The sequence below is a fragment of the Rhinopithecus roxellana genome, chromosome 1, assembly GCF_007565055.1.
Source record: "Rhinopithecus roxellana isolate Shanxi Qingling chromosome 1, ASM756505v1, whole genome shotgun sequence".
In the NCBI taxonomy this organism is placed as follows: Eukaryota; Metazoa; Chordata; class Mammalia; order Primates; family Cercopithecidae; genus Rhinopithecus; species Rhinopithecus roxellana.
Window position 1 is genome coordinate 186,157,477 of NC_044549.1, and position 11,707 is coordinate 186,169,183.

The 11,707-nt window shown below is 37.4% G+C and overlaps 1 pseudogene; it reads left to right on the forward strand.

Moving 5' to 3' along the window:
- Positions 1-2,351: 2,351 nt before the first annotated feature.
- LOC104662293 lies at positions 2,352-4,281 on the forward strand (annotated as a pseudogene).
- The last annotated feature ends 7,426 nt before the right edge of the window (positions 4,282-11,707 follow it).

An 11,707-nucleotide genomic window follows, 5' to 3' on the forward strand; every position in this document is an offset into this window, starting at 1 on the left:
TCCAAGCTGGCTGCAGATATTTGCATAAGTAACAAGGAGCTGAATGTTAATCACCAAGGAAATAGGGAAAATGTCTCCAGGGCATGTCAGAGACCTTCGTGAAAGTCCCTCCCATCACAGGCCCAGAGACACAGGAGGAAAAAATGGTTTTGTGGGCCAGGCCCAGGGTCTCTCTGTTGTGTGCAGCCTAGGGACTTGGTACCTTGCGTCCCAGCCACTCCAGCTGTGACTAACAGGGGCCAAGGCACAGCTCAAACCATGGATTCGGAGGGTGCAAGCTCCAAGTCTTGGCAGTTTCCACGTGGTGTTGAGCCTGCAGGTACACGGAAGTCAAAAATTAAGGTTTGGGAATCTCTGCCTAGGTTTCAGAGGATGTATGGAAATGCCTGGATGTTCAGGCAGAAGTTTGCTGCAGGGGTGGGGCACTCATGGAGAGCCTCTGCTAGGGCAGTGCAGAAAGGAAATGTGGGGTGCAAGCTCCCACACAGAGTCCCCACTGAGATGCTGCCTCGTGGAGCTGTGAGAAGAGGGCCACTATCCTCTGCACCCCAGAATGGTAGATCCACTGACAGCTTGCACTGTGAGCCTGAAAAAGTTGCAGACACAACACTAGCCTGTTAAAGCAGTCAGGAAGGAGGCTGTACCCTGCAAAGCCACAGGGGCAGAGCTACCCAAGACCATTGGAACCCACCTGTTTCATCAATTGACCCAGATCCAAAAACTAATAAATAAATTCAGTAAAGTTTCAAGACACAAAATCAACATACAAAAATCAGTAGTAGTTCTATATGCCAATAGCACACTATCTAAAAAAGAATCAAGAAAGCAGTCCTATTCATAATAGCTACCAAAAAAGAAACCTTAGGAATAAATTTAACCAAAGAGGTGAAAGATACCTGCTATAAAAACTATAAAACATTGATGAAAGAAATTCAAGATGGCACAAATAAATTGAAAGATATCTGTGTTCATGGACTGGAATAATCAATATTGTTAAAAAGTCCATCCTACCCATAATGATGTATAGATTCAACACACTTCCTATCAAAATATTAATGACATTCTTCATAGAAATATAAGAACAATCCTAAAATTCGCATGGAACCACTAAAGGCATCAAATAGCCAAAGCAATCCTGAGCAAAAAGGAATAAAGCTGGAGACATCACACTGAATTCAAAATACACTACAAGGCTATAATAACCCAATTGGCATGGCACTGGCATGAAAACAGACACATAGACCAATGGAGCAGAAAGAAATCCAGAAATAAATCCACACATTTACAGTCCATTGATTGTCAACAAAGGTGTCAAGAACACACATGAGGAAAAGGACAGTCTCTTCAATAAATGGTGCTGGGAAAACTGAATATTCACATGTGAATAAATGAAAGACCTCTATCTTTCATCATATTAAAAAAACTCAAAATGGATTAAAGACTGAAATGTAAGACCCAAAACTGTAAACTACTAGAAGAAAACACAGGGGAGACACTTCACGAAATTGGTCTGGGCAAGAATTTTTTGGATAGGACCTCAGAATCACAGGCAACAAAGGCAAAATAGACAAATGGGGCAAACCAAAAAGCTTCTGCATAGCAAAGGAAACAATCAACAGAGTGAAGAGACAATCTTAAGAATGGGAAAAAATATTCACAAACTTTCCATCTGACAAGGGACTAATATTTAGAATACATAAGGAATTCAAACAACTCAATACCAAAAAAAAGAAAACCCACAAAAAATCAGGTTTTAAAATAAGCAAAAGACCTGAATAGACATTTCTCAAAATAAGACATACAAATCACCAGGTAAATGACAAAACGCTCAACATCACTAATCATCAGGGAAATGCAAATCAAAATCACAATGAGATATCACCTCACCTCAATTAGAATGGCTGTTATCTAAAAGATGAAAAGTAAAACATGCTGATAAGGATGCAGAGAAAAGGGAACTCATCTTTTTAAACACTTTTTTTTAAAGGTTATGTCTCACCATATTGCCCAGGTTGGCCTCGAAGTCCTGGACTAAATTATCCTCCTGCCTCAGCCTCCTGAGTAACTGAGACTACAGGCACACACCACTGTACCCAGCTGCTAGAAAGGAAAATTCTTATACACAATTGGTGGAAATGTAAATTAGTACAACTATTATGGAAAATAGTATAATGTTTCTCAAAACATTTAAAAATAATTACCATATGATCCAGCAATTTCACCACTGAGTATTTATCCAAAGGACTAGAAATCAGTATGTCAAAGAGAAACCTGCGCTTGAACTCACCTGCAGTTTTTGGGGTTCCTGTGGCTTTCTTCTTTGTTGGAGCCAGGCCTACATGCCAGCAACCATGTCGAAGGGACCTGCAGTTGGTATTTATCTCGGCACCACCTATTCTTGTGTGAGTGTTTTCTAGGACAGAAAAGTAGAGATAATTGTCAATGATCAGGAAAATCGAACCACTCCAAGCTGTGTCGCCTTTACGAACACTGAATGATTGACTGGTGATGCCACAAAGAATCAAGTTGCAATGAACCCCACCAACACGCCAAACATTTTTTATTCCAAACATCTGATTGGACGCAGATTTGATGATGCTGTTGTCTGGTCTGATATGAAGCATTGACCCTTCATGGTGTTGAATGATGCTGGCAGGCCCAAGGTCCAAGTAGAATACAAGGGAGAGACCAAAAGCTTCTATCCAGAGGAGGTACCCTCTATGGTTCTGACAAAGATGAAGGAAATTGCGGAAGCCAACCTTGGGAAGACTGTTACCAATGCTGTTACTTTAATGACTTTCAGTGTCCGGCTACTGAAGATGCTGGAACTATTGCTGGTCTCAATGTATTTAGAATTATTAATGAGCCAACTGCAGTTGCTGCTATTGCTTATGGCTTAGACACAAAGGTTGGAATGGAAAGAAACGTGTTGATCTTTGACCTGGGAGGTGACACTTGCGATGTGTCAATCCTCACTACTGAGGATGGAATCTTTGAGGTTAAATCTACAGCCAGAGACACCCACTTGTGTGGAGAAGATTTTGACAACCGAATGATCAACCATTTTATTGCTGAGTTCAAGCACAAGCATAAGAAGGACATCAGTGAGAATAAGAGAGCTGTAAGATGCCTCTGTACTGCTTGTGAATGAGCTAAGCGTACGCCCTCTTCCAGCACCCTAGCCAGTATTGAGATCAATTCTCTCTGTGAAGGAATCGACTTCTATACCTCCATTACCCGTGCCTGATTTGAAGAAAAGAATGCTGACCTGTTGCGTGGCACCCTGGACCCCATAGAGAAAGTCTTTTGAGATGCCAAACTAGACAAGTCACAGATTCATGCCATTGTCCTGGTTGGTGGTTCTACTTGTATCCCCAAGATTCAGAAGCTTCTCCAAGACTTCTTCAATGGAAAGGAACTGAATAACAGCATCAACCCTGATGAAGCCATCGCTTATGGTGCAGCTGTCCAGGCAGCCATCCTGTCTGGAGACAAGTCTGAAAATGTTCAAGATTTGCTGCTCTTGTATGTCACTCCTCTTTCCCTTAGTATTGAAGCTGCTGGTGGAATCATGACTATCCTCATCAAGCACAATACTACCATTCCTACCAAGCAGACACAGACCTTCACTACCTATTCCGACAACCAGCCGGGTGTGCTTATTCAGTTTTATGAAGGTGAGTGTGCCATGACCAAGGATAACAACTGCTTGGCAAGTTTGAACTCACAGGCATACCTCCTGCACCCCGAGGTGTTCCTCAAATTGAAGTCACTTTTGACATTGATGCTAATGGCATCCTCAGTGTCTCTGTTGTGGACAAGAGTACAGGAAGAGAACAAGATTACTATCACTAATGACAAGTACCGTTTGAGCAAGGAAGACATTGAACGTATGGTCCAGGAAGCTGAGAAGTACAAAGTTGAAGATGAGAAGCAGAGGGACAAAGTGTCATCCAAGAATTCACTTGAGTCCACGCATTCAACATGAAAGCGTCTGTCAAAGATGAGAAACTTCAGGGCAAGACTAACGGTGATGACAAACAGAAGATCCTGGACAAGTGTAATGAAATTATCAACTGGCTCGGTAAGAATCAGGCTGCCAAGAAGGAAGAATCTGAACATCAGCAGAAAGAGCTGGAGAAAGTCTGCAACCCCATCAACACCAAGCTGTACCAGAGTGCAGGAGGCATGCCAGGAGGAATGCCTGGGGGATTTCCTGGTGGTGGAGCTTCTCGCTCTGGTGGTGCTTCCTGGGGATCTACTATTGAAGAGGTTGATTAACCCAACACAAGTATAGATGTAACATTGTTCCACACATTTAAAACATTGAAGGACCTAAATTTGTAGCAAATTCTGTGGCAGTTTTAAAAAGTTCAGCTGCTCTAGTAAGTTACTGGGCATTTTCAACACTTGAATATGAAACATATGCACAGGGGAAGGAAATAACATTGCACTTTATAAACACTGTATTATAAGTGGAAAATGCAATGTTTTAAATAAAACTATTTAAAATCGGCACCATTAAAAATAAAACAAAGAGAAACTTGCATTCCCGTGTTTATTACAGCAGTATTCACAATAGCCAAGAGATAGACTCAACCTAAATGTTTATCTATAGACAAATGGCTAAAAAAAAAAAGTGGTATATACACACAATTGAACACTATTCAACTATAAAAAAGAATGAAATCCTATTATTCACAGAAACACAGATGAACTTCGAGGGCATAATGCTAAATGAATCTAAGACACAGAAGACAAATGCTGCACGATCTCACTCATCCATAGAACCTACAAAAGTTAATGTCATGGAAGCAGAGAGTAGCATAGTGGTCACCAGAGGATGGAAAAGGTGGAATGAGGGAAGAGGGAGAGGTTTGTCAATGAGTATAAAGTTACAATTAGATAGAAGGAATAAGTTCTAGTGTTTTATTACATAGTAGGTTGACTACAGATCATAACCATGTATTATATATTTAAAGGCAGCTAGAAAAGAAGATATTACATGTTCTCACCACAAATAAATGAATAAACGTTTGAGATGATAGATATGCTAATTACCCTGATTTGATCATTACACAATGTATACATATATTGAAACATCACACTGTATCTCAGTGTCAATTAAAAATTTTTTAACTGTCAAAAAACAAAATATTTAGCTTCTCACTCAGCCTCCTCTTACACCAATTTGGAGGAAAGGGGAAGGAATGTCTTGTTACTACTGGGTGGTAATGTAAAGCCAGCATTTTCACCTGTCCTACACTGACATCATAGGCTGAGAACGAAATAGCTTTATACTATTGATTTCTAATTCAATTTCATTTATGTAAGAGAATTTATTATGTATGATTTCAATCTTTTTTAATTTTATTGTGAGTGGTTCTATAGCCTAGGATACGGTCTCTCCTATTGCATGTTCAATGTTAACTTATAAGAAATCAGTATTCTGCTGCTATTGAGTGTTTTACAAATGTTAATTGGATCAAGTGTCATTCAAGTATTCTGTATTCTTACTTATTTACTGTCTACATCTACCTGTTCTATCAATTGCTGATAGAGGGAGTATCAGACTTTAATTGTGATTTGTCTATTTCTTTTATATGTTTTCTTTATATATTTTGAACCTCTCCTATTGTGTTTATACATGTGTAGGATAATTACTTTTTTTCAACAAATTGACCCCTTTGTTAATATTAAATGGTCCTCTTTATCCCTGGTAATAGTATTTGTTTGAAATCTACTTTGATACTAATAGAGCCACTTCAGCTTTCTTATAATTAATTTTTGCATAGTATATGTTTTTATCCTTTTACTGTTATTTGTGCCATTATATTTAAAGTCGATTTCTTATAGGCAGGGCAGCATATATATTGGTCTTGTTTTTTTGTCCAATGTGACAATCTTTGTGTTTTAATTCAAGTCTTTAGATTATTTACAGTTAATGAAGTTTTCAATATCATTAGGTTTAATTTACCACCTTGCTATTTCTTTCCTTTCTATCTCTTCTTTTTTTCTTTTTTTTTAATTATACTTTAAGTACGCGGGTACTTGTGAAACCGTGTAGTTTTGTTACATAAGTATACACGTGCCATGGTAGTTTGCTGCACTATTCAACCCATCACCTACATTAGGTATTTCTCCTAATGCTATCCCTCCACTAGTCCCCCACCACTGACAGGCCCTGGTATGTGATGTTCCCCTCCCTGTGTCCATGTGTTCTCCTTGTTCAACTCCCACTTATGAGTGAGAACACGCAGTGTTGGGTTTTCCACTCTGTGATAGTTTGCTGAGAATGATGGTTTCCAGCTTCATCTATGTCCCTGCAAACGACATGAACTCATCCTTTTTATGATTGCATAGTATTCCATGGTGTATATGTGCCACATTTTCTTTATCCAGTCTAGTATTGATGGACATTTGGGTTGGCTCCAAGTCTTTGCTATTGTAAATAGTGCCACAATCAACATATGTATGTATGTGTCTTTATAATAGAATGATTTATAATCCTTTGGGTATATACCCAATAATGAGATTGCTGAGTCAAATGTTATCTCTAGTTCTAGATCCTTAAGGAATCGCCACACTGTCTTCCACAATGGTTGAACTAATTTACAATCCCACCAACAGTGTAAAAGCATTCCTATTTCCCCACATCTTCTCCAGCATCTGTTGTTTCCTGACTTTTTAATGATCACCATTCTAACTGGCATGAGATGGTATCTCATTGTGGTTTTGATTTGCGTTTCTCTAATGACCACTGATGATGAGCCTTTTTTCATATGTTTGTTGGCTGCAAAAATGTCTTCTTTTGAGAATTGTCTCTTCATATCCTTTGCCCACTTTTTGATGGGGTTGTTTTTTTTCTTGTAAATTTGTTTAAGTCCTTTGTAGATTCTGGATATTAGCCATTTGTCTGATGAGTAGATTGCAAAAATTTTCTCCCATTCTGTAGATTGTCTATTCACTCTGATGATAGTTTCTTTTGCTGTGCAGAAGTTCTTTAGTTTAATTAGATCCCATTTGTCAATTTTGGCTTTTGTTGCCATTGCTTTTCGTGTTTTAGACATGTAGTCTTTGCCCATGTCTATGTCCTGAATGATATTGCCCAAGTTTTCTTCCAGGATTTTTATGATTTGAGGTCTTCTGTTTAAGACTTTAATCCATCTTGAGTTGATTTTTGTATAAGGTGTAAGAAATGGGTCCAGTTTCAGTTTTCAGTTTTCATATGCATATGGCTAACTAGCTTTCCCAACGCCATTTATTAAATAGGGAATTTTTTCCCTATTGCTTGTTTGTGTCAGGTTTGTCAAAGATCAGATGGTTGTAGCTGTGTGGTGTCATTTCTGAGACTTCTGTTCTGTTACATTGGTCTATATATCTGTTTTGGTACCAGTGCAATGCTGTTTTGGTTACTGTAGCCTTGTAGTATAGTTTGAAGTCAGGTAGCATGATGCCTCCAGCTTTGTTCTTTTTGCTTAGGATTGTCTTGGCTATGCGAGCTCTTTTTGGTTCCATATGAAGTTTAAAGTCGTTTTTTCCAATTCTGTGAAGAAAGTCAGTGGTAGCTTGATGGGTAAAGCATTGAATCTATAAATTACTTTGGGCAGTGTGGCCATTTTCATGATATTGGTTCTTCCTATCCATGAGCATGGAATGTGAAACTCACTCAAAGCTGCACAACTACATGGAAACTAAACAACCTGCTCCTGAATGACTACTGGGTAAATAATGAAATGAAGGCAGAAATAAAGATGTTCTTTGAAACCAATGAGAACAAAGTCACAATGTACCAGAATCTCTGGGACACATTTAAAGCAGCATGTAGAGGGAAATTTATAGCACTAAATGCCCACAAGAGAAAGCAGGAAAGATCCAAAATTGACACTCTCACATTGAAATTAAAAGAACTAGAGAAGCAACAGCAAACAAACTCAAATCTAGCAGAAGACAAGAAATAACTAAGATCAGAGCAGAACTGAAGGAGGTAGAGACACAAAAAACCCTTCAAAAACTCAATGAATCAAGGAGCTGTTTTTTTGAGAAGATCAACAAAATAGATAGACCGCTAGCCAGAATAATAAAGAAGAAAAGAGAGAAGAATCAAATAGACGCAATAAAAAATGATATAGGGGATATCACCACTGATCCCCCAGAAATACAAACTACCATCAGAGAATACTATAAACACCTCTATGCAAATAAACTAGAAAACCTAGAAGAAATGAATATATTCCTGGACACATACATGCTCCCAAGTGTAAACCAGGAAGAAATCAAATACCTGAATAGACCAATAACAAGTTCTGAAATTGAGGTGGTAATTAACAGCATACCAACCAAAAAAAGTCCAGGACCAGACGGATTCACAGCCAAATTCTACCACAGATACAAAGAGGAGCTGGTACCATTCCTTCTGAAACAATTCCAAACAACAGAAAAAGAGGGAATCCTCCCTAACTCATTTTATGAGGCCAACATCATCCTGATACCCAAACCTGGCAGATAAACAACAAAAAAGGAAACTTTCAGGCCAATATCCCTGATGAACATCACTGCAAAAATTCTCAGTAAAATTCTGGCAAACCAAACCCAGCAGCACATCAAACAGCTTATCCACCAAGATCAAGTCGGCTTCATATCTGGCATGCAAGGCTGATTCAACATATGCAAACCAATAAACGTAATCCATCACACAAACAGAACCAATGACAAAAATCACATGATTATCTCAATAGATGCAGAAAAGGCCTGTGACAAAATTCAACACCCCTTCATGCTAAGAACTCTCAATAAACTAGGTATCGATGGGCCATATCTCAAAATAATAAGAGTTATTTATGACAAACCCACAGCTGGTATCACACTGAATGGGCAAAAACTGGAAGCATTCCCTTTGAAAACCAGCACAAGACAAGGATGCCCTCTCTCACCACTCCTATTCAACATAGTGTTGGAAGTTCTGGCCAGGGCAATCAGGCAAGAGAAAGAAATCAAGGGTATTCAGATAGGAAGAGAGGAAGTCAAATTGTCTCTGTTTGCAGATGACATGATTGTATATTTAGAAAACCCATCATCTCAACCCGAAATCTTAAGCTGATAAGCAACTTCAGCAAAGTCTCAGGATACAAAATCAATGTACAAAAATCACAAGCATTCCTATACACCAATAACAGACAGAGAGCCAACTCATGAGTGAACTCCCATTCACAATTGCTACTAAGATAATAAAATACCTAGGAATACAACTTACAAGGGAGGACCTCTTCAAGGTGAACTACAAACCACTGCTCAAGGAAATAAGAGAGGACACAGACAAATGGAAAAACATTCTATCTCTTCTTTATTACATTTCTCCTCTTGAATTAACTGACTATTTATTTATTTATTTATTTATTTATTTATTTATTTATTTTGAGACAGAGTTTTGCTCTTGTTGCCCAGGCTTGAGTGCAATGGCACAACCTCTGCCTCCTGGATTCCAGTGATTCTCCTGCTTCAGCCTCCCGAATGGCTGGGATTACAGGCACGCACCATCACACCCGGCTAATTTTGTTTCTTTAGAAGAGATAGGGTTTCTCCATGTTGGTCAGGCTGGTCTCGAACTCCTGACCTCAGATGAAATGCCCACCTCGGCCTCCCAAAGTGCTGGGATTACAGTCATGAGCCGCCACGCCCGGCCGATTTAACTGAATTTTTTAAGTGTTCCATTGTGTCCCCACTATTGGCTTATTCGTTTTACTGTTTCCTTTTTAGAGGTTGTTCAAGAGTTACAAATTGCATCATTAATTTATCACACCCAACCTTCAAATAATATTATGTCACTTTCTATACAGTACTATTAGAACCTTATCACAGTATGTTCCAGTTCTCCCTTCTGCTCTTTGTGTTATTGTTATACATTTCACTTCTACATATGTTTTAAACTCCACATTTACTATTTTTACTTTAATTAGTAGGTTATCTTTTAAATACATGAAAACATGATAAGCAAAAGTCTCTAACCTATTTTCCAAAGACCACAGTTTTAGATAGGTTTTTGAGTCACAGCAAAATTGAGAGTAAGGTCCAGCAATATCTCATATGCCCCCTTCTCTCGCACATGCATAGCTTCTCCCAATATCAACATTCCCCACCAGAGTGTTGCAATTGATAAACTTACATTGATACATCCTTATCAGCCAAAGTTTTAATCTATTAATAAATTTGTCCATTACATTTTCAATTTCATTGATAGTTTTCATTTTTATAAGTTAAATTTGGTTCTTTTCTGAATTTCTTGGTCATTACTTATGAGTTCTTATTTCATACTTATGTTTTCAAGCTTGGCTTTTATCTCTTTAAATGTAATATGCATGAATATTTTATTTTCTGTCTCTATTAGTTTCATTCATATCTATTGTTTCCTTGTGTGTTTAGTTATTTTCTTCATGTGTTATTCTGAAGGTGAATAAATTAATAGTAGCATATTATTTTAAATCATTATCTAAATTAAATATTATTTTGTTAGAATTTGATCTACCCATTTCACTTAGGATTTGTACATATATGTTATATTGAAATATGTGAAATTGATTTATAGTTTTGTTTTATAGGGCCATTCTTGTAAATGTACTCTTTATGTAACTAACCTTCCTGATTTCCTGTCACAACTTGTATGTTGGCCTTATTATTTTTTGTGGGGGGGATTTTTTTCTTGACAAAAAGATTTATGCTTACCCTTTTCCAGGCACTTAGGGGCATTACCCACCCAAGGTCACTTAAAAATGAATTCTCAGCTTAAGATATTTTGATCTGCCTGGGTAATTTGAATTTAGGTAAAAAATTATGGTTAACAAAAAGGAGAGATATTCCCTCTTGCTTCCTCGTTAGTTTACCAGTGCATTTAAAATGTTTTCTGATATTTTATCTATCATTTTATATAGTTTTTGGTTGAGAGTGCGGGTAAAGAAACCTAGTAAGCCACGTTACCATAAAATTCAAAAGTCCAGTATCATTCATTGATGGAAGATTACAAATTAGTACAATAACAACAACAAGAAAAATTCGATAAAATCTCTCAAAAGTAGAAGCATTCTACTTTTTTGGGGGGGGGTTACCAATCTTACATTTAGATTTGCTTTTTGGTTTTTGGGTTACCAATCTTACATTTAGAAAGGTCCTCCAAGTGCACAAATACTCATTTCAAAGATATTTACTTAGGTATTATGTGAACTAGCAAAAAATAATGCAAAAAAAAAAAAAACACCCTAGTCTTAGAAGAATGATTAAATTCTTGCACTTCCAAACACTGAACTATTATAGCTATTTAAAAATGCTGCCATTTCATATATACCGATATGTTTTTGTTACCAAGATACATCGATAGGTGAAAGCAAGAAGCTGCAGAATCATGTGATTAGGAAGCTACAGACTGTGCAAACTGAGTAACTAACTGGCCAATAGGGTGGAAGAAACTTACTTTCCACTGTTTACCCTTTTCTATCTTTAGAATTTTAGGCCACATTTGTATATTACATCTTCAAAAAAAAAAAAAAAAAAAAGAAGACAGTTATAAAAAGAAAATAACAGTCTTTCCTATTCTTAACATACTATTTTTTCTTAAATCAGGAATGAGCATTGGATTTTGTAAAACTGCCGCTTTAAGTATCTTTATTTGTGATCATATATTTCCCTCAAATCCATTATTTCATTCTAAAATAAATTA